We start from the raw sequence: 26,580 nt of genomic DNA on the forward strand, positions 1-26,580 counted from the left end.
TCTAATAAACCTCTGTTTCACTGGCTGGGAGTCACGGCTGACTGTGGAATTGGGGTGCATGATCCTCTGGCTTTCCCAGGACCCCACCTGGGCAGACTCCCTGTGGGAAGCGCATGGAGGGGCAGAGGATGCTGAATGCTCTGAGGTCAGACCCAGGAAGGTGGAAGCTGTGTGAGCTGTTTGCCCTGCAGACAGTCTGCTCACAGAAAGGAGACTTCACCAAAGTACTGCTTGGCTTCGTAGGGAGCAGTTCCAGACCATCGCTCGGGGACTCCGTGACAAGCTGTACACATCCAAATATCAGTGCTAACACACCTGTCATCCCTGCTGAAGCTCACAGCAAGTGTAATTGATGCAACTGCACCTCTGGGACCAAAAGTAAAAAATATAAAAAAGGCTCAAACGTTCACTTCAATAGAGTCTAGAAACCATTGTACACACCAAGTGCCATTATGTATCCTTTGGACACTGCCTCTAATGAGCTTTGAAACAAGGTATGGGTTGAAACCCAACAACAGAATTTTGAGAGCACAAGCAAAATTCCACAGCTCCTTCTCTCACCTTCTGGTGAAGCGGGAGTTGGGGTGAAGAGGAAAATTGGGTCTCCTGGTCCATATGCCAAGACCTCTAGTGTTCTGAAGTAGTCTGACCCACAGTCTCCCCTTCCATACACAGAGGGAAGCATTCCACTCGAACAAAGGAACGTGTTCAGAACCTGAAATCTCTAGGAGCCTCACCTTTGCATCAAATACGGTGGTGGCTGAGGACTATATTTTGCGGGTCCTACATGCTGTGGCAGCTGGAGCTACAGTAGATTAAAACTATTTCTCGAACAGAGTGGAACAGGTCACTGGGCACTTTTAAACCTATGGCGCCACCTCTAATGTGACTGCTATATGACCTTTGAAATGGAAACACAACTAACTCTTCACTTCTGATAAGCTGAGACATGCATTGTGATAATTAAGAGGCTTGTTAAATGATGTAGAAAACAATCACAAGGGCTTTGCTTTTGTATTTTTTTTAAATGATAAAGAGAATGCAAACTTTCCCAAGTTTCATCCATTTGTACAATACACTACCAAAAATATCATCCCCACTATGACCTGAAAAACAAAAGAAGAACAGTCTTCATAACTGAAGTTATTTAACCTACAGCTAAAATTAATGGGTCATCTAGTTGCTTATGGGCTACTAAAAATTCCTCTCTCAATATCAAGATGAAAAGAAGGTAATTTCCAAGCCCCCTCTAGACAGCCTCCTGCTTTTTAAAAAAAAACAACCCTAGTTGATATACTTGGAACATTTTTAAGTTCATGGCCTTTAAACAAATAATTTGAAGAGAAGATTCATCTGGAACCTACTTGCCTTTATTCAGAATAGCCAACAAGCTGACTTGCATGTATATATAATTTTAGATTAGTCAGATCAATTTGCAAGGAGTAATGGAAGTATCTGTTGCTTTTCAACAGGTTGGGGTTTTTTGTTTTTGTTTTTAAACACATACAGCAGTTAGCCACATCTTGCCTTTTTTCAGATTCTGGTCTGCTTATAAAAAAAAGTGTTCAAGACAGACAACTCTCAAAGACCTGCATGTTTTATCCAACACATTTCCAAGCAAAAGCAATAACCACGACACTGATAAGAACTGATACCAATGATCAACTAATGAATTGTTGCCCCTTCATTTTCTTTTACTTTAAGACTTCAAGACCAGCAGAAGACCACAGAGGAAAAAATACAGTACTGAACCTGGTGGAAGCCTGAGTATAAGTACACAGGTGCACTTACCATCAGGTTCCTGAAGGGTCCTACATGGCTGCTACTGCCAGCTGAATCCTCCACTTGGTCTAAACAAGAAAGATACAGGAATGAAACACAGGGAAAGTGAAATGGAAACAATGACTAAAGAATAAATGAAAGGTAGAACCAAATATATATGTATATGCATAAAAAGAATTGCAGAAGAAGACTGCAAAAGAAAACTGAATGAAAGAAACAGAGGGAGAACAGCTATACTGCCTACAATGACAAAGGTCAAAAGGGGAATGGCCACAATTTGCACATTTTGACTTTCAGTGCAACATTCTGCTGATACCAATTGTGTTTCCCTTCTCTCTCCTGCCACTCATGCAGCATTCTGTAGGCAATAGGGTGGGTGTGCCGACTGCTTGCCCACCATTGCACTATCTAACCACATGGGTACAAGAAATCCTACATTACTGACTTTGGGCCAGATCCTCAGCTGACGTAAATCAATGTAGATCCATTGATTTACATTAACTGAGGAGCTGTCCCTAGAAGCCTGCAAATCAATCTGTTGGATGAACTTCAACTGTGTTTAGCAAAAAGTAGCACCCTCTCTATTTATCCCTAATGTAAAGGGCTGGCAACATTTTATAGCTCAGACCAGGACAACAGCCTCAAAACAATCTATAGTACTTATGCTGATGTGGACTTTGCTAATAACCAAAAGCTGCAGTAAATTAAATCCTCTGCTGATGGTGATTTTTGGAGAGATGGAAGACGACACGTATATGCCAGGAGGGGGGATATCCATCTCCATCTTTTCCTAAAATTGGAGCTGCAGAAGATCAACAAGCATTACCAGATTTGCCAAGGTGCTGCTGTCTCAAAGGGATACCCGACTAAAATAATAAGGCTTCAATGGGATGCAGAGTGTGCCATAACTCAATATGTGGATCTCATAGTTAATTCTTCTCTCTCAGACAGTGCTCTGATCATATATAAGTACAGAACACATTTCTCTACACCAAGAACCATGGATAATGTTTAACAAAAATCACTGGTCACCGAAGGTCAAAAATTCCCTCGAACTCTAAAATCAACGTATCAAATTGCAACTGGCTGTGCATAGATACATACCTCTAGAAAAATACTCTACACAGATGCTGCTGCTGAAGCACACAACAGAGAATGGCTGCCGAAAAATCCTGGCTCCCCCGAAAAACAAGGGAGGAGCTACTTCATCTTAAAAGGAACCTCCAAGAGCAATAATGACTATGGCCAAAGGGCAAGAATTCACATTTCAGTCCACATCCACTCTGGACTACACCATAACCACTACACTCAGTTCTCAATGTAAGGTATTTTTTCTCTGAGTAACAGCAGAATGGGCAGAAGAGGACTGCCTATGTCCAGAATACAGACGCACATTAACAATAATTTTGCAGTTATGTTTGCCTGCCTGGTTTTGGAGGAAACGCTGAATTACATCAATCTCCAGGCACCTGCAGCCATCTCACTTGTTGTATATTCTAGATATAAATGCAGTTTACACATATGGAAAGACCAAGTCCAAAATAGAAGAGACATTGTTCCAAAAATGTTAAGTCCATGTTAGAGAAATACAAGAACAATTTAAAGTTCTGCATGACTTAAAATACTCTATTTGTAAATGTTATGTTTCAAACTTGGTATAACTAGGTAAGACAGGGACAGCCAGCTCTTTTTTCACCCCGATTTACTTCCTTCTGAATTTGTCATCCTTCCACATGCACATGAGAAGCAGCACAAAATACAGGTGAGAACATGCTACAGTGCTAACTTATGCATTTTTAAATTTTTGTGTGAACTGTAAGAAAAAGAGTTGCAAAGCACAACTCTGTCTAGAATAGAGCCCAATGTGTTTAATAACTCAGGTTGACTGAATGGGTCAAAAATTAAAATGATGACATGCAGAAACATGCTAGCAGCAATGTGGCTCCTGCACAGTTCTGCTCTGAATGTGGAAGGACCTAAATAGCAGCAATGCTGTGGGATGGGAACAGATTTAGTGACAAGAAAAAAAGCTAGAGAAAACAAAACAGATGACAAATGCCAGTTAGTAAAGATGTGAACACTTTAATACTGTTCCCATCAACATACATTTTCTTTCTGTTAACACTTTAAGAGTCTTGGCATTTGCTTTTTGAAATATCTTTATCATTACTCATATCTCACCCCATAAAGAAATCCTGTTTTCAAAGCCTTTGATTGGGATCTATCACACCACCTGCTGAGATAGTAAAGCAAATCATAAACACTTTCTGACTGATAAGTCAGTACAAAGCCTGTATGTTAAAAGGGCTGCTTAAAGTCAGTAACACTGGAAAACTGCCGGAAATTTTTCACACTTTATGGAAATTTTGTATAAGCTTTATTCCACATGCTGAAAGTGGATTTTTGTATAACCACGGGGACGACTGAAATCTGCTGAACCCTCTCCCTGCTCCCACCCTAAGCCACAAGATTCTGCAGATTAATACATGTAAAGCTTAGCAATAAGTGACCATAAAATGCAGCTGTACTTTTCTTTTTTTTAAAAGGCTATATGTGAAGCATTGCCGATCTACACATCCACCAACGTTGCTGCACTGGAAAATATTTTTTGATAATTTACACTACAATTCACATAAATGTAGCATCCAAGATCAAATATGGAATGTTGCACCCACTTCCCAGTTCTGTAAAACAAACAGGTATTGAAAAGTTGTCCAGAGATTCCAGTAGTTTGATGTAGGCCAGGTGACCCCACTCCACCATTTTGCCGGGCAACAATTAGAGATCAGGTGCCAATGGACCCGGCTTAAAATGAGATGCTACCTGGCAAATGCGGCGCAAACACTGGACAAAAGAAGAAAGTAAACGAAAATGACAAGGGATAATGGGTAGGGGGAAAAAATAATGCTCCTAGACTACGCAAGCAAGAAAAAAAAAAATCAAAAGAAAAACCCTTAGAAATTCTGCCTCATCACAAAAACTTTTAAATACCATTTTAATATTAGGACATTAACTTTGAATATTTCTGACTTAACTGTACAGACATTACAACAACATACCAAAGAAACTTTTACCCACGTCCAGCTAAGTTAACGTATGGAGATTTATTTAATTAGGGCAAGTTTCTTGAGAAGATGAACCATTCTGAAGTATATTTTTGGAAGTTCGTGTATAAACTACAGACAAATTCTTCTACTCAGTTGGGTGTGTCTTATGAACTCAAAAGCTTCAACACTTGAAACTCAAGAGAAATACAGAAACTTGTTAAGAAATATACTGCAGCGAATATTGCTGCACTGTTAGGGGAAAGGACTACATAACCCAATAGGATTCAGCAGCCGACAGCCTCTCAGACTTTTAGGGCCTATTTTCAATCAGCCTATAATGGCCTCCAATTTTGTACCCACCAAAAGACAGATATAAGCATGTGGCACACAACAGCTGAAAACTGGCAAACAAAAAATAAAAAATTCCCCAAAACTCTGGCATGACTGGTGTTTATTAAAATGACTACATTTATAAAACTGGAGACAAACCATTACTATGGAATTACACTAAAAATGCTAGTCCTGTTCCACAAACACGCAACTAGATAAATTACTACGAATGCCCATCACATATACTACAAATGCCCAAACACTACTGAGAGTAGGAGGTCTACAACAGAAACTTTTGCAAAGTATATACTGGCCAAAGCCCTAGCGTACATGCAGTTATACCAGCATAAAAATGCTTTTGGCCAGTAATAGCTTACTTGGCTCAGTCAACTGGTGTACGTTCTACCAACAAAAGCAGAGTTTTGCTGGTATAAGCTGCACCTACACTAGGTATAGCTATAACAACAAATCTTTCCTAGCACCAACAGCCTAAGTCCGCTGCTAAGGATTGTGTGTCCACCTCCATTACCACTTCCTAACTTAAGGAGGCATGTTGTTGCTTCTGTATCCTGTTCCCTTCATAGGATCATGCCAATGTGAGAGAATCATTCAAGGTAAAAGTCTCAGATTTGTGTAGCTCACTCTTTGAAGTCCAAATAACTTCTAAAAGGGCTGGACAAAATGCAGCCTTCTACCCTAGTGTCCCCCTAGTGGTCTCAAAGCTGTAGATTAAGCTAATGCTGTATGAAATTTACTTTTTTTGCGCACACTGGAAGTGAAGTCGCTGCAAAGTCAGTGAGTTGGAGACAGGTGTAAGGATTCTAGACACTATCATTGTTCATGTTCATATTCTAGCACTAAAAGGGCAAAATTCAGAGCTAGTCTACTCAGATGCAATGTCATTATTGTCAAAGGAGTCGCACCCGATTAAACCAGGTATCAATTTAGTCTGCAGTGCTGTATGGAAGAAGCATTATTTATGAGACTTGTTTTATAAAGATAATGTCAAAGTAAATATAAAGGCAAATATAACATGTAAAATGCAATGGTAGATAGTATTACATTTAAAACTTGTTTGTTATATATTGGAAAGTATACAGTGCCATTACATCTCTCAATATTGATAGATACGATGGTGTGGCATTGTCATGTACAAGTAGAAGAGCTGCACAGATCTTTTGCTGCAGTATTGTTATAGGGCCACACCAAGTCAGTGTAGATTGTATGCATTGATAGGTAAATAAGGTATTTGGTGCAGATCGATTAAACCACTGCTGAGTTACAGACAGGTGTCAGTAAAAAATATACTGGTATCTTTTATATATTTTACAATTGAGCTTAGCATTACGCTTGGGAGCTGCTCAAGCTTCTTGGTACAGAGCCTATTTTATACACACAGGTAAACAGAAGAATGACTACAACGCCCTGACACATGGAAATCCTAATTCAGGTCTGGTGCAGAGTCCCTTCTCTGTAGGCTGGCAAGAGCCTCAAGAGCTGTAGGAACTATACCTGCCTTTGCCCAGTGACTGCCTCTAACAAATCTGCCAAGTGTTACTGAAGTGCTCCAAAGGGAGCTGTCCTCTATTAAAAAGAAAAGTCACTAAAGTGCAAGACCTGACAGTGGGAATTGTTGGGCCCAAAAACTTAAGATGCTGCACGTGCCAAAGTTTTACAGCCATTGAATTTGCTACCGAAGACACTTTAACATCTGAACAACACAAGTACACAAACACAGCAGCACAATTAAGAGAGAAATGTCTTCTGCTACACTGGCAGTTTACCAACAAAAAAGAATACACTTTCATTGATCAAAGGTTTTTTTCCTTGTACCACAACTCATCTCTTTCCTAGCTACATACTTAAACACATTATACTTAAGGTTCTCAGGAGAGCGAAGAGGAGGAGGAAGAGGATAGGTATGACAGATGTCAGAAGAAGAAATAGCAACTTCATAGTAATTGTATTGATGCCAAATCTGGGAATTTAAAATTTCTTCCCCAGCCCACATGAAGCAAGCTTAATTACATACACACCAAGCACTAGCCTCACACACACATACCCCAGCATTTATTAATATCATACAATGAATGCCCATCAAAATTACAACTGTGATACTTAAAGTTTATAACAATGAGAATTCTGTCTTTTCTTAGGAGGATACCATCAAAAATCTAACACTGGCTTTATTGCACACACTGGAGGGCTGGCCCAGAGTATTCCACAAGTCATATTTTGTCATATTTTCCATGTGATGGCACTACCTGAGGTATTCCCCAAAAGGTCTTTTGCTACTGCAAAGCAATAGCTGAATCATGTACAACAAAATGAGCAAATATAGTTTTGCCTGTTAAGTACTATTTCTAAGAAATTAGTATTGGAATATGGGTAGGGAAAGGCTATATCCTCAGAGATTCTGTTTCTAACCTATGTAAAAGATTAAATTAGTCAACTGTAAGTACTTATTACTGAAGCGTCCAAAAGCATGCTAGGAGTCCCACAAACCAAAAAACCGAAACGTACCCTGCAAAGACCTTACATCCTAACTATAAACACAAGACATTCAAATTAGGGCAAACAAAAAATGGGAAGGATAGGAGAAAAGAAGCAGAAGGGTTACAAATACACTGACTTATGTCTGTTGTGCACACTTCAAAGTTAGTAAGATATATAACAAAATATACTATTTAATCTACAATATTTCAAAAGGTTATGTACTAGTCAATAAAAATAGGTCTTGCAAATACAGCAATTAGATTGTAGTACAATCATGAATGATCGATAAAATGGCTGCATAACAAAAGCTGCAATGCCATGGAAAGTGTGACAAAATTATGTGACTTATGGAAGTTTAAATTAGTTTTTATACATACTCAAAACCTCTATGTTGGACACTTTAATGGCACCATTAGGAAGCAACACTTCGCTATTTCATCTCACCACAAATTCCTGCAACTGTATATTATTAATCCCTATGGGACAAATGAAATTGTGACACGTGTCATGAGATGATATCAAATGAGAGAGTGACTTGCAACAGCACAAAGTAACATCACCATTATAAGAAGTTACACAAAATCCCTGAAAAACTGAGTTTAAAAGGTCCACAGGGTCCTCTGAACAGAATGGTTTTATGCTGAAGAGCTATAAAAGATGGAAAGATGTCTACCTGCACAGTACTTTAATCATCAGGCAGAAGTGACATGGGAACATCCTGTGTCGTTTCTCATGCACTTGCTGTATTATTTATTTGTACACCATCGCCATTCATGACAGGAAGAGGAGTAAAAACAAATACGCTGTTTGAGATAATGTACTCTCTACAATGCCAGGAGTGTAATTCAATTCACTAAATGTACACTTCGGTTTTACAGACGAATCTATACAAATATAACATACACAAACTACTGTAGCTATTGAATACTTGGGACTTAGTTATCCATAATTATTTAAATGCTGCAGAATGTTATCGATTATTGAAAATGGGTAAACACACACTTATGTGGTTTAATACCCTGCTTTATCACGTTCCCATTATCACGTGTTTGCAAGACTGAGTAGAAAAGTTCAGACAGATAGAACTGGACATCTGTGTGGGTGGACCTGTCCTACCAGAACAGATGAGAGGAATGTCCCAGGAAACACCATCATGATTAAATCTGGATACAGTGAAAAAACAGAAGCAGCAGCTCGTAGCAAAGTCATTAAAACAAAAAATATTCACATGAAAATTGCACTGAAAAAGTTATTACACAACTAGAGAATTGAACAGAGGAAAAATAAATGGTGGGAGTAGGAGGAATACACAGGCATCAAGAAAAAAAGAGAACCTGTTATCACTAAAGGCTAACACTGCCTTTAGATTCTTAGGGGAAACAGCTGAAATTTGACAATGCTTCATAGTAAGCATGGTATCAGTTCTCAGCTCAGCAGGAGGTTGAGTATGTACACAATATAATAAAATTTAAACTTGGCAGCGTGTTTACATCCTGATCTGAAGATATGAATTCTTTCTTGCAACAAAATAGCTTTCCCAGTTAAAAGAACAGGAAAAGAAATCTATGGAGCGTGGCCAAAATTTTCAAACAGGAGCTTAAAATTAAGTGGGGGGTTTTCAAAAGTGTCCCACTGAGGTCAATGTGACCTGTGGGCCTAAATCACGTCAGGGCATTGGAAAAGTCCCACTTTTGAAAACTTTGGCATCTGTCAAAACATTTTCCTCGGGAACTAAAGGTAACTTAAGGATATTGGCAGGAATCAAGTAGTTAGTTTCTTCTGCAGTTTACCTTTCAAAGATACCAGCATTTCTTCTGCCTGTATACAAACACTGTTTTCTTCACACAGCAAGGGAAATTATACAAAAATTGCAAACTGGACCATGATAACGGTTTCTTTTTTTAAATCAAATACCACAGTATGGTACATGTTGATATTTTTAGCCATGCCAACTATCTCTAGGAATTAAAACAAATGAATGTAACTAACTAAACTTAGGACTTTTACAGTCTTTATGAAAATAAAAAATTGCTTCCTACATCTATGTTGGCACTTAGGAAGTTAAAAGAGCAGCACATATAACTTAAAATAAACAAACAATCAGTATTATAGAATGCCAGAACGGCTGTAAAATTTTCAGGTACTACAAGCAAAGTACCTCCCACTCTTGCTAATAACATGGCTTCCGACACTTCATTACAAGCTCCAGGCAAGTCTCTTGATAGCTAATTACACATACACTCTGCAACCATGTAAGAAATGCATTTTTCTCTTTGGTTACATTCCTTTAGGTTTTGTTTAGCTTACTATTAAACTAAAAGCAAACAAATGATTTTGGGAATATAACTACTTCAGTGAGATTTCTAGAAATAACTGCACTCGATACAGTCTGTCACTCTTCATGTGCAATACAGTTAGGAACACATTACTATACAGTGACAAAAACGGAGAAGGGTGGTGTTCTAGAAGCTAAATCTGAAATATAACAAATATGAACGATTACTTTGATTCAAATAATTTTTTATTTGTCCATTCTTCCCCACTCTCTAAAGTAGGTATGTTTTTCATCACAACCAGCCACTGCTTTGAGATATTAAGAAAGAGTAAGCACTTTAGGTGCCACTATTTGCATCATAGGATCTCACCCCACAAAGCTCATATGTAATGTGCTTAAAATGTCATTTGTTCAAAAGTAGTAGTGCTTCTCAGCTACCTATGATTTGGATAGCAATTCTGTTTAGAAACGTTTGCCTTATATAGACTAGTATTTTAAATTTTAAAGTTTACCCAAGAACTGTACTAAAAACCACTCGCTTTATGATATTCATTATCCAATCTGTTATAAGATTATATGATAACTTTTATTGGTCTTTTCTATTTCTATTTAAAAAAAATATCAAATTCCAGTACTGGCAGCATTAAGATATCGCATGTTAAGGCTGTAGTAGTGTTAAGGCTGACCCAAAAGCTCATGTCCTTACTGTACCTCCTGTAAACGTTACTGGTGCTGCTGCCACTAAGAAAGGCCCCTTCCTGCACCTTCACCCCAATCAGAGATTTTAAAGGCTTGGTGCACCAAGACATGACTGCATAGAAGTCTGAAAATGCAAAGGAGTCCATCCAAATGGTTCTGCCCAAACATGGGCTGTGGCTTCACTTGGAGAACACAGTTGTGCGACGACTGCAATACCCAGGAACAGGGCTGCCATTGTATCTAGCTGGAGCATTGGGACTGTTGTCATAGGACTGGCTGTTTACCACTGGGAGAGAGAGACCAAAGTCTTTCAAGACGTTGAAAACAGAATATTGCCAACAAGTGTTGTAACCCCCAGGTATTGCCCCCCTGAGCATGAAATTAAAAATACTCAGAGTTGCTAAATAAACTGCACATTAAATTCACATTTATTCAAGTTTTCCTTTTTGTTAGCCATTTTATTACAATATTAAATTATTTTATTTTACCTAGGTATTCCCGCAGGATCCAGGAAATGTCATTTGTCAAAAATGTTCTCTACCACCACCACCACCACAATGGAACATTTCTCTCTGCATTTTCACCTACCTTATCATTATACATTGCTAGCTTCCTACCATTAAACCCTCTCTTCCTCTTCCTTGTTTGTAAGCAGAATGAAATCACAAGACCTGTAACTAAAAGTGCTCACAAAAACTGGGGGAGGTTAGAATTCATGTTTCATGGAAGATGGTGATAATAGAGAACCATTCAGTATGTATGCTTACCAATGAGAATTATTTCTGTAACACTACCAAAAATTTCCAGCCAGATGTGCAACACCTTTAAGTTCCCACTCAGAAGTTCAAGGAACTAATCTGGATGGAATGATCAGCAATAATTTCTGCATCACAATGAGTCTCATTGCCTTACTGGTATCTGCAAATTCTACAAACTGCAGAACACTGTGGGGTTAGTTTTGATTCATTATGCAAGTCTAATTTATAACCATACATGCTGCTGTCATCTGTTGCTCAAGCCAAAAAGGGCTATTTATTCACCTCCCACTTACAGTGCTTACTCTCCTCCTGGGTCTTTTGCTCTGCATTTAAGAATTTGACACCACGTAACAGAAACGACAAGAGTGCATATATTCTCACTGCTGAAATAAGCATATTAGGTGTATGGAAGTGTATGTCAAATGAAGTGTAGTCATGTTTTTATAATTTGCCACAAAGAAAACCATTACGTTTTCTAAAAACCTCTGAACAGAGATGATGCAAAACTGGAGATTAAGCAACAGTCTATTCCAGCCCTCCGTGAGGCATATAAAGCCTCAGAGCAATGGAAGACAAATATCAGTGTACAATGTTAAATACTGCACAAGATTTTTTTCAACAACTACAGCTGGACCAAAAAAAAAAAAAAATTGCTAAGGCTCTTTCAATATTTTCTTAAACTTAGGCCATAGTGAAAAGGCTCAGTTAATACTACATAAACTGCAATTTTCCAATCTAACAATGCTCAAATATACCTTTAACTGCTGTTAGGCAGTCACGATTAAGGCTATGTATGCATTTGCATGCATGAAAATTTTGCTTCCTTCCTGCATCTGTTAAACTTGCAGTCATCTCCTTCCAACTCTGAAGTGACAATTCATCTTTTTTGATCAAGAGAGACTCAAGGGGAGGGTAACAAGCGAAACACTATGTAGGCCCCATTATTTTAATGTGCAATATGGTCTATGAAGGAATCATTTACGTTCTCCTGCACATTTATGAAGGAGTACTGCTGGGTTCCAGAAGATTCCCTCAATTTTCTATATGAAGGCAAGAATCGCATTCATTTCAAGATGGTTTCAGAGTAACAGCCGTGTTAGTCTGTATTCGCAAAAAGAAAAGGAGTACTTGTGGCACCTTAGAGACTAACCAATTTATTTGAGCATGAGCTGCTGGTAAGGACAGTGGGGTGGGAGGAGGTATTTTTTCATATTCTCTGTGTATAAATAAAGTCTGCTGCAGTTTCCACGGCATGCATCCGATGAAGTGAGCTGTAGCTCACGAAAGCTCATGCTCAAATAAATTGGTTAGTCTCTAAGGTGCCACAAGTACTCCTATTCATTTCAAGAGCAGCCTCAATGACCATTTTTCAAGAGGAACACATTTCAGGCCTTTATAAGGCCAAAAGTCTTACTGAGTTGCAGATCCAAAGGACAACTATAGCTGTAATGCTCCAATTGCTCAGTCAGTGCCTTTCTTGCCTAACAGAAGGAGGAGTACAGTTGGTGTATTGATTGACAGAACAAACAACAGAAGTTAAGTTACAGTTTGCATCAAATCACAAGAGAACAAAATAAACAGCCGGATATACTATTTACTGAGCCAAGAAAAGGTCACTAAACACAAAACTGCTATCAAGAACAGCAATTTCTTCTATTTTTCCACCAAAGAGATTTAAAATTTAGACAAGTGGGAGCATAAGCATAACGATAGTCTATCAGGCAGTTAATCACTTTAGTCAGCAACCTATTCTGAGCAAATTAAACCTCTGATCATTATAAAGGCTCTTTTTGCATACACACTTCTTTGGATGGTTTGGAATATAGCTTTAAAAAGAACACACAAAATATGATTTGCACTAAAATGCACTTAGGGAAATTTTTATTTATGAAAGAATGAACAGGAAAAACCTTCTGATATCTGGGACAGCAGAGAACTTGGAAACTGACATTCCACAGCTAAGAATGTGGTCGCCACTAATAAAGTTTTAGAACAAAGTCCACCTGACTTTTGCAACTCCTGACAAGGGTTGAAACGCCTTTACTTTACAACAACTTGAAATAAATCGCTAATAATGAAGTGATTTAGACAGTCAATTATTTACCCTAAAATTGGCTGAATTTGAGTGTGAAGCTTTATTATAAGGCTGAGTATAATTTCAATATTATATCCTGATTTATACCTCTCTTACAAGCTACTTTTTTTTTAAACCAGAGTGAGTGAATATAATGTGTAACTTATTTGCACCATTTAAGCATTTCTTTACAAACCATGTATTTAAATTTATGATTCAGAAAACATTTGTACTATTACTGCTTTGTAATTCTTATGTAAAATGGGTACAAAAAGCTCAATTTTATTTACTTGACAGCAAAAGTTAAGCTCTTACTTTAGATGTCTTATTCCAATGGAAAAAGAAAAGGAGGACTTGTGGCACCTTAGAGACTAACCAATTTATTTGAGCATAAGCTTTCGTGAGCTACAGCTCACTTCATCGGATGCATACCGTGGAAACTGCAGCAGACTTTATATATACACAGAGAATATGAAACAATACCTCCTCCCACCCCACTGTCCTGCTGGTAATAGCTTATCTAAAGTGATCATCAGGTGGGCCATTTCCAGCACAAATCCAGGTTTTCTCACCCTCCACCCCCCCACACAAATTCACTCTCCTGCTGGTGATAGCCCATCCAAAGTGACAACTCTTTACACAATGTGCATGACAATCAAGTTGGGCTATTTCCTGCACAAATCCAGGTTTTCTCACATCCCCCCCACCCCCATACACACACAAACTCACTCTCCTGCTGGTAATAGCTCATCCAAACTGACCACTCTCCAAGTTTAAATCCAAGTTAAACCAGAACATCTGGGGGGGGGGGGGGGTAGGAAAAAACAAGAGGACACAGGCTACCTTACATAATGACTTAGCCACTCCCAGTCTCTATTTAAGCCTAAATTAATAGTATCCAATTTGCAAATGAATTCCAATTCAGCAGTTTCTCGCTGGAGTCTGGATTTGAAGTTTTTTTGTTTTAAGATATCGACCTTCATGTCTGTGATTGCGTGACCAAAGAGATTGAAGTGTTCTCCGACTGGTTTATGAATGTTATAATTCTTGACATCTGATTTGTGTCCATTTATTCTTTTACGTAGAGACTGTCCAGTTTGACCAATGTACATGGCAGAGGGGCATTGCTGGCACATGATGGCATATATCACATTGGTGGATGTGCAGGTGAACGAGCCTCTGATAGTGTGGCTGAATGGAAGTGGTTTGGAAAAATATTCACTCTGCAGCACTTGGAATAGTGGCAGAACGTGAAACTCCTCACAACATTATTAGGTTTAAAACACTTTCAGAACGCCAGGATGTTTTCTTAAGCAAAAATCTCATTCAAACGGAAGTTGCATGTAATTAAGACTGGATATTCAAAGGGCCCCAAGGGAGTTAGGGTGCCTGTCTCTACTGACAGTCAAAGAGTTATTTATCTTATAAAAACCTTAAGGGGTTAAAGCTCAAAAATTTTAAGTTTATAATTTTCAAAATCTCTCTCTGAAACTTGGCAACATTTTGGTAAATGTCCATGTATACCAATATTTTTATTTATTTTCATAGCCTTTTCTACAGTCAATCTTTAGGAATAGTAAAGGGTCAAATATGAATATTTACAAAATAGTTGCAATACAGCCACTACAATAAATGATAGCATTATCTTCAATTTTAAAAAGCATACATCTTAACCTTCTATCAATGTTGCTGAGGAGCATTATGCAGAGAAAATTAATAACTAAATCAATTCCTAACAAAAACTACCTACCTATTAGCAAGCAGTCACGGAGGGTGGGGTTTTCAAAAGCATCCAAGTGATTTCAGAGGAAAAATTCCCTTGACTTAAACCACTTAGGTGGTTTTGACTAGCTCACCAAGAATAGCTAAAATGCAATGTTTCAGAGTAGCAGCCGTGTTAGTCTGTATTCGCAAAAAGAAAAGGAGTACTTGTGGCACCATAGAGACTAACAAATTTACCTGAGCATAAGCTTTCGTGAGCTACAGCTCACTTCATCGGATGCAATGGTGGTCAAACGGAGGCTGCCTTTCCTCAAGCAAAGGGAAATAACGGTATGGGAGGAGAGATTTAGATGCTGAAACTTGAACATTAAGGAATGAATATCTGACACTCAATAGGAGATTCTTAATTCACTCAGCCAAAAGTTTTAAAGATCATTGAGTCTTTTCTCAGTAACAGGTAAACTGGGTCAAAACCGACTGAGTTATATAACATCTAAATGACTATAATAATATAGTTGGCATCAACCAGAATAATTTCTGTAAAAGGAAAATTACACCTGTCAATCCTACTAGAATTCTCTGAAAGCATAAACAAGAGAGTTGAGAAATTTAGCCATTTGAAAAATTAGCCATAAATGGTCCATTTTAATATGTAAGGTGATTGTGCAATGCCCCACAGATACATACTAGGATCAGTGTTATTTAATGTATTTATTACCTGGAAAAGTAGGTAGACAATGAAGTGGAAAAATCTGTTAATGACAACATTATGTAGGTTAAATAATCAAGGTTAGAGGTATTATAAGAAACGTAAAGGGTTAATTAAAACTTATTGACTGGGCAAAATACACAATGATCAATAATATTCAAAATGTAAATAAAAGCAAAGACAGACAATGGAAAGGACCAGTCCAAACTATTCACACACACTGATGGATTCTATACACAAACAAACTCTTACAAACAGGGCTTTGGAGCGGAGCCCGGAGCTGAAGCAGCTCTGGAGTAGCCAAGCTGCAGGTTTTTGCCTGATTTAATAAACTGGTTTAAAGGTCATTTTTTGCACTGATTTAATCAACTAGTTTAAAATTCCACATATTATGTTGCAACTGTGCATGCTGACAAGTCCTTAGTGAAATGTTAAAAAAAAAAAATTTTAAAAAATCAAGAACTATGAAAATATTAAATGAAAACATTCTCAATGAACAAAAGATTGCAAGGAAGGTGTTGGATTGCATTAAGGAACAAAGAATACTATTGAAAATATAGCATTATATAAATTGATAATATGCCCTCATCTTGGATATTATTGCTCAAATCATTTCAAAAAGATCAGCAGAAATAGAAGCGGGCTAGAGATGGGCACTTGAAATGATTAGATACATGACAAGACTTCCAGATGAGGAGAATTTAAAAAGATTACAACTAGTTGATTTGGAGAAGAGGTGAATAAGATGTGACATGATGAAGATAAATAAGACTCCATATAAAGTCAATCATGCGCTCTCTCCTGTTCACCTCTCATAGTAAAAGAGCCAGGAAAAATCCAATTAAATCAACAGGCAACAAATAAAAAAATAACCAAACAGATGGAAGGAATTACTTTAAACAAACTACCTCTTAGAAATCAACGCTGCAATAGAGGCAAAAAGCTTAATGAGATTAAAATAAGGATTAGAAAAGTATATGAACAAAAACCATTTAGTTACAGTAGTTAAAATACAATTTTAGAGATGACTACAATCTTTATGCTTTGGGACACGTAAAGCTAACACTAACTTCTCGAGGTAACTTCATCTGATGAAGTGAGCTGTAGCTCACGAAAGCTTATGCTCTAATAAATTGGTTAGTCTCTAAGGTGCCACAAGTACTCCTTTTCTTTTCTCGAGGTTAGGAAGACACTTCTTCCTGCCCATATATTATTGCGCAACTATACAACTTATTCTGAAGCACCTGGTACAGGCCAGTGTCAGCGACAGGATACTGGATTAGGTGAACCTCTGGTCTGACCCGGCAAGGCAATTTCTATGAAACGACCCTGCAGAAATAAAAATTAGCAGGCTGCTCTGCCATTCCACATGTCTGAACGCAATTTCAAAACCCACTGAAAGCTGTTTCCTAAATCAGTTGCACCCTATTTTTAAATGTCTTACATTAGCAAAGGTCTAAATAGTTTTTCCATGAGCTGGAAAGAAATGCTCTAACCAAGTATGGGAAGACCTTCATACAATGAAACCTTGCTGCACGAAGCTGATTTTTACTGGCTGCTTATGAACATGTAGTTCACATCCTTATGGCTCACCATCAAAGTAATGAAAAATCAGCTAAAAATTGGTATTGAAATACTGCCCCTCTCCCCCGCAACTTCCATGTCCCTGATTCAAATTCAGCCCAGGTTAGATGCAAGTGAAATTCATTAATCTTGGAGAGCTGTTTGTGATTTGTGTGTAAGTTGTTTTCAATATGGGACCCATAGCTGTGTACATCACTAGACAATGTGTTCAGAAATGTTGTGACTTCAGTTTAGAACTTTATTGGTATAGTCGGAAAAACAAATACAGTCTACAGTAATGTGTTTGACCAGAATAAAAGAATTAAGAGAAATAGAACAATTTACTGCCTATATTAGATTCACATCTTAACTTGATGTAAGATGGACTAAGTGTAAAAAAAAAAAAAAGGAATATAGCTTATACAAATATGTATACCTGACAGAACTCAACCTACAGTGCCTCAACTCTGCTGGTATGCCCTACTTCTTTGTATTTACGAAAATAATGTGTGCTGTCAACAATTCTGTTGATATTAAATTAAAGTGGATGCTTGCTGCGAGACCCCATAATCTGCTTTGGTTACTTAGATGAAATAAAACAGCCCACGTGAGCAGGATGGGGAGTTTACACATGGCTCTTCCGTTGCTACCACCAGTTCAGCTCCACTAGTGGTGTCAAGAGTGGGGACGTTAGCACTGACTTTATAGACAAAGCTGCAGACAGCCATTTCCATTTTAAGCACCACATAGTCCTGATGTGAGTAAGGTAAGACAGTCAGTGGCATCAGGTCGACAGTAGTGCTCCCATTGTTACTAAGTGTGAAATTAAATTGTGGTAGGCGTTTTGGAAATTTTCAGAGAAACTTTATATACATGCAGTAGATAAGGCTTTTGAAGTTAGCATGATACTGAATTAGTCAAAGAGTACACAAGGTTTCCAGTGTTCACATGAAACTGTAATAATCTCTCTAAAGCAAAAACTTTCAATTTTTTTTCTAAATGAAATATATAGCAAAGTTACCAGAACTTGCTGAGTTCCCACACTTGCTGGGAGCTTATCCCTGGAAGCATGGATCTTTGAGGGAATCAGTTTACATAATTTGAGAACATATTTACATCATTCAAGGCAAACTTTTTTAAAAACAGATGGTTTTTTACTCCTAAAACTGAGCCACAATCTTCTGCTATGCTGAACCCCGTGGGCAGCAGGAAAGCTAGAATGAATCATGTCAATTTCACTCTTGGGAAAGTTCAGAGCAGCAGCAGAGGCAGGAACTGGAGGCATTTACTGGGGAGGATGGGGGTAGAGAGAGAGGGAGAAATATGAGGTAGCAACTCCCCCACCCCCGTGCAAAACTCTGGCAATCAAGGGGTAAAAACAGAAAAGTGTCATAGTCCTGGTGACCTCAAATTTATTGGATATGTACAACACAGAAGCTAACATGAAAGATACAATCTCCAAATAGGGCCAGAGGCAGCTCCCTAATAGGAATACCACAGCACCTTCGCTCTTCAGATCAGTTGGGGAAGAGGAGTGGGAGTGAAGCTTCTCATTAGGGTATTACCTCTGGACCCTGTTGCTGGCCTCCCTCCATATCTTTTGTATGGGACTCTGGCTAGTAGGTTTAAACTTTTTAATTACTAGGTGTCTAGTAAGTTTTTCAATCACTGGCCCAAACCAGTTTCAGCTGATTGGCAACACTGCGTAGCTAGAATGTTTTTTCATGTAGGGATCTCATCACTATAAAGCAATATTCAAAAAGCTGAACACTAACAAAGTTACAGTTATTTAAAGCCCAACTTATAAATTATATTTAATATGTCCTTCACCATGGAATATATATTTCATTTTATATTTAGAAAGTGTTTTTAAGCACTTCCTTTAAAGTGTTTTTGGAGTTAATATTTTTTTAAATACAAAAATGTACCAAATATGGTACAGTTTTCAAGGTCACATTCTCCTTTATTCAAATGAAACTATTCTTTTAACTTCAAATGGTAACTCAAGGCCTGCATTGTGTCATCAAGTTCAAACTGCATATTTAAGTGGTTCTCTTTAAAAAAAGTGCAAATGTGGGTAGCACAATGTGCAGCAAAGCACAGGATGGACTAAGGTCTACGAGAAAATAATTTGGAACAAAACAAAAGCGAAAGGACTTGTGAAAACTTTGATTTCACATCAGCAGGAAATTGCAAGGTGTCCCAATAAACACACCCCTTTAGGTAAGTCATTTCACCCTTCTTTAATTTTTTTTTCTGCAAGAGGTCAAAACACAGCTATTTCTGAAACAGTTTCTTCATGGGGAAAAAAATCTGATCAAAGAGATGTTGATATTCCTTCCTACCTAACAAGTTTATTATTATTAATCCTAAAGGGGAAGTTAAAGAAAAAAAATGTAGTATTTCTAACAAACACACACCATATTATTCTCAAGAGCTTCTACTCAGAGTACTACAGTTCTTTATATAAAGTTCCATGTGAGAAAACCATCTCTTAAAGGAGCAATGCCAAAATTAAAATACAGACCACTTTTAGACAAAAACAAAATAAAATTAATCCCTCTGCCAATTTTTGTGGCATTGCAATTGCATTTCCCCCCACTTCTCCCCGTTTCTGTGTGAAAGACCCAAGAGAAGAATAAGTGTTCCTTTAATGTCTCTGAAACAGGAGAATAAAACTGAACTTTATTTGCAGCCTTTAATAAAGATGCCATAATAACTAAGTATAACTGATCAGAGTTAATCTAAATTGTTAATTTACTCTCTCCAGATCCACACTGGCTCCAAAATGAACAGTATCCGTTAAGGACAACCACTGTACCTTTCAGGCGCTGTCTGAAATCTGATCAGAACTATGCTAGATATCAACATTTATTATTTATACTGTGGTAGAGCCACTTATGGTAGCAGAGTTTTAACACGGATTTGTTATTAGCAGCATTGGGACTGTGTTATAAGACTACTACTATCCCCACAGTGATGTTGGTATGATCTGACGGTATGACCAGATCCTGTCTATACCACAATATGCGTTTTCACTGGGTCACCTGACATGGTTGATTTTGTAATGCAGACAGGAACTAGAGTATCACCACAAAATCCTACTCACTTCTTCCGGCAAGAAAATATTGAGCTTGCCAAAATGCAGTCACATACTCTGTTCTGATCTACTATCCTGACTCTGCAGAGAGGGGAGAAATGAAGGAGGCACATACAGTTTTCATGCCAGACTGTAACTGAGTTTATACCACTGGGATTTGGTGTCTGGATGAAGTACTAAGTGAAACACAGCAGACACACAAATACATCTCAGAAGCACAGAATGGGGAGAACCACCACCAGGACAAACAGACGCAGAAGAAAAACAAACTGTTAAAAAGTTACCCAGGAGGGGAATGTGGGAAACTATGAAAGCAGTAAATGAGAAACCCTAGTTTTATTTGGTTAAACTGGACCAATCTTTCCTCCTCTTGGTTCAGAGGGTCACTGGTTGTAGATATTCCAGATAAATGAAGGAAAACTAATACCTCAATGCAGTAGATTACATTAGATAGTGTGGTGAATCCTAAACATCCAGTTTTAAGAGAGTCTTAGTTCTGAAAAAACACTTCTAAAGACAAGGTGAACTATGAAAGCAGGTGTGAAATATAATGAAAGCTTAAAAGCCCTTGGTTCCATAAGAGGAGGTTTACCCACCAAACCAATAATAGATACACACACACGCACACACACTAATATTTGAAATAAATATTAGAAAAAGCATAAGCATGAAATCCATCTTCTAGTCTTATCAAGGGCTTGATAAATTTACCCAGAATTCTAAAAAAATGGCTTGTTACAAGAGTGAAATATGCATGCTCTCTCCAACCACCCTACTGTAATTTAAAGAAATAAAACAGCTACGTACTGTATTTAATTGTATATTGTCAATCCACTTTTTATTTACCACTACTTTATAATGCAACTGATTGCATCTCTCTTGCTTTTGGTATGGTATCTTAACTGAAGTGTAGCCAAGCAAGGTTTCTCTGCTTTTCTTTAAAAAACCATGATGCATTTCTTCCTGCACAATTTTCAGTGTATCACTTTTTCCTTCTCTCACCCTTTTCTTTGCACTGACTTCTCTGCCACCTCCTTTATATTTATCTCTCCTTTCTTCTCCCTTCTATAACACCGTTTTTTTAAACTTACCCCATACACCTTCACCTCCCCCCATGCTCCTATATACAGGAACTGAATAATGTATCAGACACTGAATGTCTAGATGATTAAACCTACCCATACACCCCAAAACTGGTATAAAATATGGGGAGCTGCCTCTGTTTAATGAGATAGTGCCCTTATGTGAAACCAACCCTCACCCTCAGCATCTAGAAATGGGCAGATGCTGTCCTTGGACCTTAGCTAAGGGCTCCAACTTTTGTATTATTAATTAATTTTAATACACCTAAAGTGTGCTGTGTAGAGGGGGAAAATAAGCTAAGAGAAGATAGAGTAATTAACAACTATCCTACTTACCTGACGTAGTTGCAAACTTTTACCTTTCTTAAAAAATTAAATGCAAAGAAGTAGCCTATGTTAATGCCATTGTTTGGCTTGAGACAGTTTTCTGCAATCCTGGGTTAGGAAAGTCAAAAACACCTCACTTTAAAATTGTGATGGTTGTATTACCACAACAGAAAAATAAAAAAAAGTTAAGCTTTTTTCCAACGAACGTTTGGAATTTACAGAATTCAGCTTAACATATGCTTCTTAGAGAATTTTTCTGCATGCTGTGGCCTCACTGAAACAATCTTCTCATGTAAATTGTCCCAGTCCCACCTGCTGTCACTTTCAAATCTAGAGTTCTCACGTTTTCCTATATGTCACAAAGATGCTGCTGCTTCATTAGGTGAGAAAATGCCGAGAAAAATTTTAGATGCCACCTAAAAAAGCTCAAAAGAGATTTTTCAGTTGCTTATTTACTTATTTACTCTGAATTTTCCCACAAACCTAGAATACACACTCCACATCCGTACTGTCTTTTTTACATGCAAAGTTTCAAGTATATATAAAGAATAAAGAAATAATTGATTCTGAACTCTTTTTTCGGGAACTCTTCCTAGCAACTCCTAGGCTGACATGAAGTGTTAAGAAAAATGGTAAATCATGCATTTTAATCTGAAGAACTAGAAGTTAATCAGACACTAGCTGTTTGCATGTTTACATCTTCTTGTATCTCATTTCGGAAGTGGAGTTCTAAGAAGGAGGCAGATACCGAAGCTGGGCTGTATGATCAGAAGTGATAGGTAAAGAGGCTGAGAGAGTATATAAAGTGAAGATGGAATTCTGTGAGGCATAGCCTAGGCATAAACAAAATGGTTGCAAAGGCAACAGGAAACATCAGGATAAATTGGGGAATACCAGAGGTCCTCCAGTGTTTCCTTTAAGAGGGATTATAATAATACCACCATCAATGACTGCTTGGAAACAGAGGTCAAACTGAGGCCAGAGAGAATCAGTGGAGAATATATAATTTCAATATTATCCTTTGCACCTATCTCAACCTCTCCCTGCCATGCTTAATTGCCATCTGAATTTTACAAAGTGAATAATTCCAACCTCACACTAACAGAAACCACTGTTGAAACAGACTTTGTTTGAGAGGAGACTGCGGGTTTATTTGGAAATTCACAATGGAGTTTCTATGATAATTTGGAAAAGGTATTAATTTGTTAGCTAACTATTACAATCACACTTCTGAAATAATCAGTTGGCTAAATAAAATCCAAAGACAATTAATTGTTTATTGCAAATTGTTCAAAATCCAATGACTAGTTAAAATAGTTCTTGCCCACTAAATGCATTACACTGGTTAAAACCCAAGGGGATAGTTGTTTAATTGAATACAAACATGCAAATACGTGTTGTAAAAATGTATTTAGCGAGCTGAATAAAAAGATACTGTTAAAAAATAAAGACTGTTTATAGTATTTTTTTTGTTTACATTTTAAACAGTCAAAATGTCTCTTTTGTAAAAAAAAAAAAAGGCATATTTACTAACTCGTTCATAGCCGTTTAAACTATATGCTTTTATATTTCCTAAAGAGTTATTGCTATATTTAAGATCTATGAAGGTGATAAACTCTGTAGCTCAGAATACAGAACATCAAGTGCAGTTAACTATCCTGGTCAGGTTTCTAATGATCATTCAAATTTCACAACTCTCCTGAGGAACCAAACCGCAGCTTTGGTAAAGTAGGAATTAACGTATAAAATTATCTGACATTTCGGTTTCCATTTCTACCAACTACAGTCAAGTAATACAGTATCTTTTAAACAACTGGGGGTAGCATTTTTTCAAAAGGGAAAGTTACTCTTCTTTTTCCATCATTGCTGAATTCACAAATGACGGGTTGTAACTTCCTAACTTTTCCATAAAAGTTCAACTTCTGGGCTGAGATCAAGCTTGAATAATTTCAGACACGACATACAATTTCCAGAAAGGGGGAGGGTGAGTGCGAGAGAGAGACAGAGAGAGAAAAAAGACAGGCGGTAATACTGGAAACCATTTTGCAACCGTACTATGGCTGTTGCTCCCAAAGAAAGCCAAAAATACTGTATTACTTACATGTAAGTTAGCTTGAATAGCAACACATTATTACAAATACTGATGTAACAGATTGTGCACACCTTTTTCCTCCTTTAAAATTATTCCAACAAAATTTGTTAAACAAAAACAAACAGAACAAGGAATAGAACTCACGGTTGAGCACAAAAAGGATGGAAAGTACGGCACACCGACCACAAAAATGACTCTAGTGGGACAGACAATGGTCTCTCTCACCTAATATCCTGTCTTCTGACAGTTGCAGTGTCAGCTGCTTCAGGGGGAATGAACAGAGCAGGGCAATTTCGAGTGATCTATCCTCTGTTGTCCACTCCCAGCTTCTGACAGTCAGAGGGTTACGAACACCCAGAGGTTGGGGTTGCATCCCGGATCATTTTGGCTAATAGCCATTGATGGACCTATCCTCCATGAGCTTATCTAATTCTTTTTTGAACCTAATTATACTTTTGGCCTTCACATCATCCCATGGCGATGAGTTCCACAGGTGGACTGTGCACTATGACTGTGCAAAGTACTTTTTTTTTTTTTGTTTATTTTAAAGCTGCTTATGAATTTCATTGGGTCACCCTTGGTTCTTGGGGTGGGCGGGGGGGGTGGGGGGGGGGGTAAACAACATACACCTTTTCTTTTTCTCCAGAGCACTCAAAATTTAAGGACCTTTATCATATCCCCCCCTTAGCCATCCCTTTTCTAAGTTGAACAATCCCAGTCATTTTAATATCTTCCCATATGGAAGCTGTTCCATACCCCTAATCATTTTCATTGCCCTTCTCTATACCTTTTCCAATTTTAATGCAATTTTTTTTTTTTTTTTTAGAGGAGGCAACCAAAACTGCACACAGTATTCAAGGTGTGAGCGTACCATGGATTTATAAAGTGGCATTATGGTATTTTCTGTTTTATCACCTTTCCCTTTCCTAATCGTTCTGAACATTGTTAGCTTTTTTTCGACTGTTACTACATATTGAGCAGATGTTTTCAGGGAGCTACCCACCATGCATCTAGATGTGGATGTGCTATATCATTTAAAGCATGGATTATGAAGCCTTAATGGTTGGCAATTCTTTGTGATGAATTTGTTCTACTTTTACCTAGTGACCAAAGAGTATAATTCCACACACAAATAACCTTTTACAAACAGTTACTTTTTTTTTTTTAATTTTGGTTTTTCGATAGATTGTGGTTCTGTTAATTTGTTAAGTGCCTAGAGCCTGGGATCAGAGGTTTTTAAATATACAAAATAGAGATAATGTCCTCTATGTGATTATTTCTAATTAAAATTTTGTACAGACATGAACAGTTAATAATCCCAAACTGTTAGTATTGGGAAGTAACAACAATTTCAGGAACTGTGAGGTTAGTTGGTGAAGATTTGTCCACAATTGCATTAATACAATTTCAGTATCTTGGAAATGTTCCACTCCTTGCTTTTGTGATTTAAAAAAAATAATAAATAAAACTCTGAGATTACCGTTATTGCCTATTGGGTAAATAACATGCAGACCAAAACTGTATTTTACCAGGCGAATGCACATTTATTAAAAAGCATAAATCTGCCTTTAATGGACTTAAACAATTCTTGCTAAGTATGTGCTAAAGAGGTGTTTTACCACTATCAAAATAAAAATCAGTGTTTGAATTTTAGATTTTTGTTACTTACTGCAACCTCAACATTCATTTAATGCTTCTCCCAATGCTAAAATAAACTTGAATTAAGGACAAAAATTTTCATTTTCCAAAAGCCCTGCTCCTGCTTCCAATATGAGCTTTACAGTCAACTTCAGCACAAGCAGGACTAGGTTATAAATTTGTATTTAAAGAGGATATTACAGGTATGATTCCATTTCAAAATTTCACTACCTTTTTTTATTGGTTCATTTGAAACACATTCAAGAATCTTACAAAATATATATTCCTAAAACAAAAACAGCAGCAACACACATGCACATTCCTGTATATATTTACTTTTTCTTTAGTCCTTAACATTGTTAAACTGAGTATCATCACCCTTAAAAAATGCAATTTTGACCTAAAATAATTGAATAAAAAACCCAGCTAAATACAGGCACACATATCAACCTGGCTCTCCTAGAGGCACATTAAAGTCAACAATTTTGACATCTTTATTAAATGATGTATGGAAAAATTAAGACATATTCAGTATATCCTACTTATAAATTAAATAATCCCTATGCCCCCCAAAATTATTCTCCGCCTATCCTAAACTCTTCAAAAAATTAGCCAAAAACAATCATTCATATTTTCAGGCTGCACGTTGTCATAAGCCACAAAATTGCTACTGTCCTAAAAGTTAAAACTTGTGAATCAACATCTGCATTTTTCACGTCTACTGCTGAACAGCTTTTTATAATTTGTAAAAGAAAATTATTGCTTGGTAGACACTTTGCATGATAAAATTATATGCACGCAGAAAGTTAACAGCAACCCCACTCACATGGAAAGAACTTACATTTAAAAAAAAAAAATACTGACCGAGTCTTAAGAGTTGTGGTGC

General features: G+C 37.4%; 1 protein-coding gene across 12 annotated transcripts in view; it reads right to left on the reverse strand.

Annotated features, from left to right (window-relative positions):
- The window catches only part of PRDM2 (PR/SET domain 2), a 119,951-nt gene that overhangs the window by 38,998 nt on the left and 54,373 nt on the right, over positions 1–26,580 (reverse strand). The window contains exons 2-3 of one of the 12 annotated variants that reach the window (XM_078849342.1): positions 3,964–4,018; positions 1,792–1,850 (exon numbers count right to left, since the gene is read on the reverse strand). The exons of 10 other annotated variants lie outside the window; for them this stretch is intronic. The gene's annotated coding sequence lies outside the window, so the exon portion shown is untranslated. The remainder of the gene's footprint in view (positions 1–1,791; positions 1,851–3,963; positions 4,019–26,580) is intronic. One more of the 12 variants, XM_078849343.1, reaches the window with a different exon arrangement.

Source organism: Lepidochelys kempii, chromosome 18 (assembly GCF_965140285.1).
Source record: "Lepidochelys kempii isolate rLepKem1 chromosome 18, rLepKem1.hap1, whole genome shotgun sequence".
Classification (NCBI taxonomy): Eukaryota; Metazoa; Chordata; order Testudines; family Cheloniidae; genus Lepidochelys; species Lepidochelys kempii.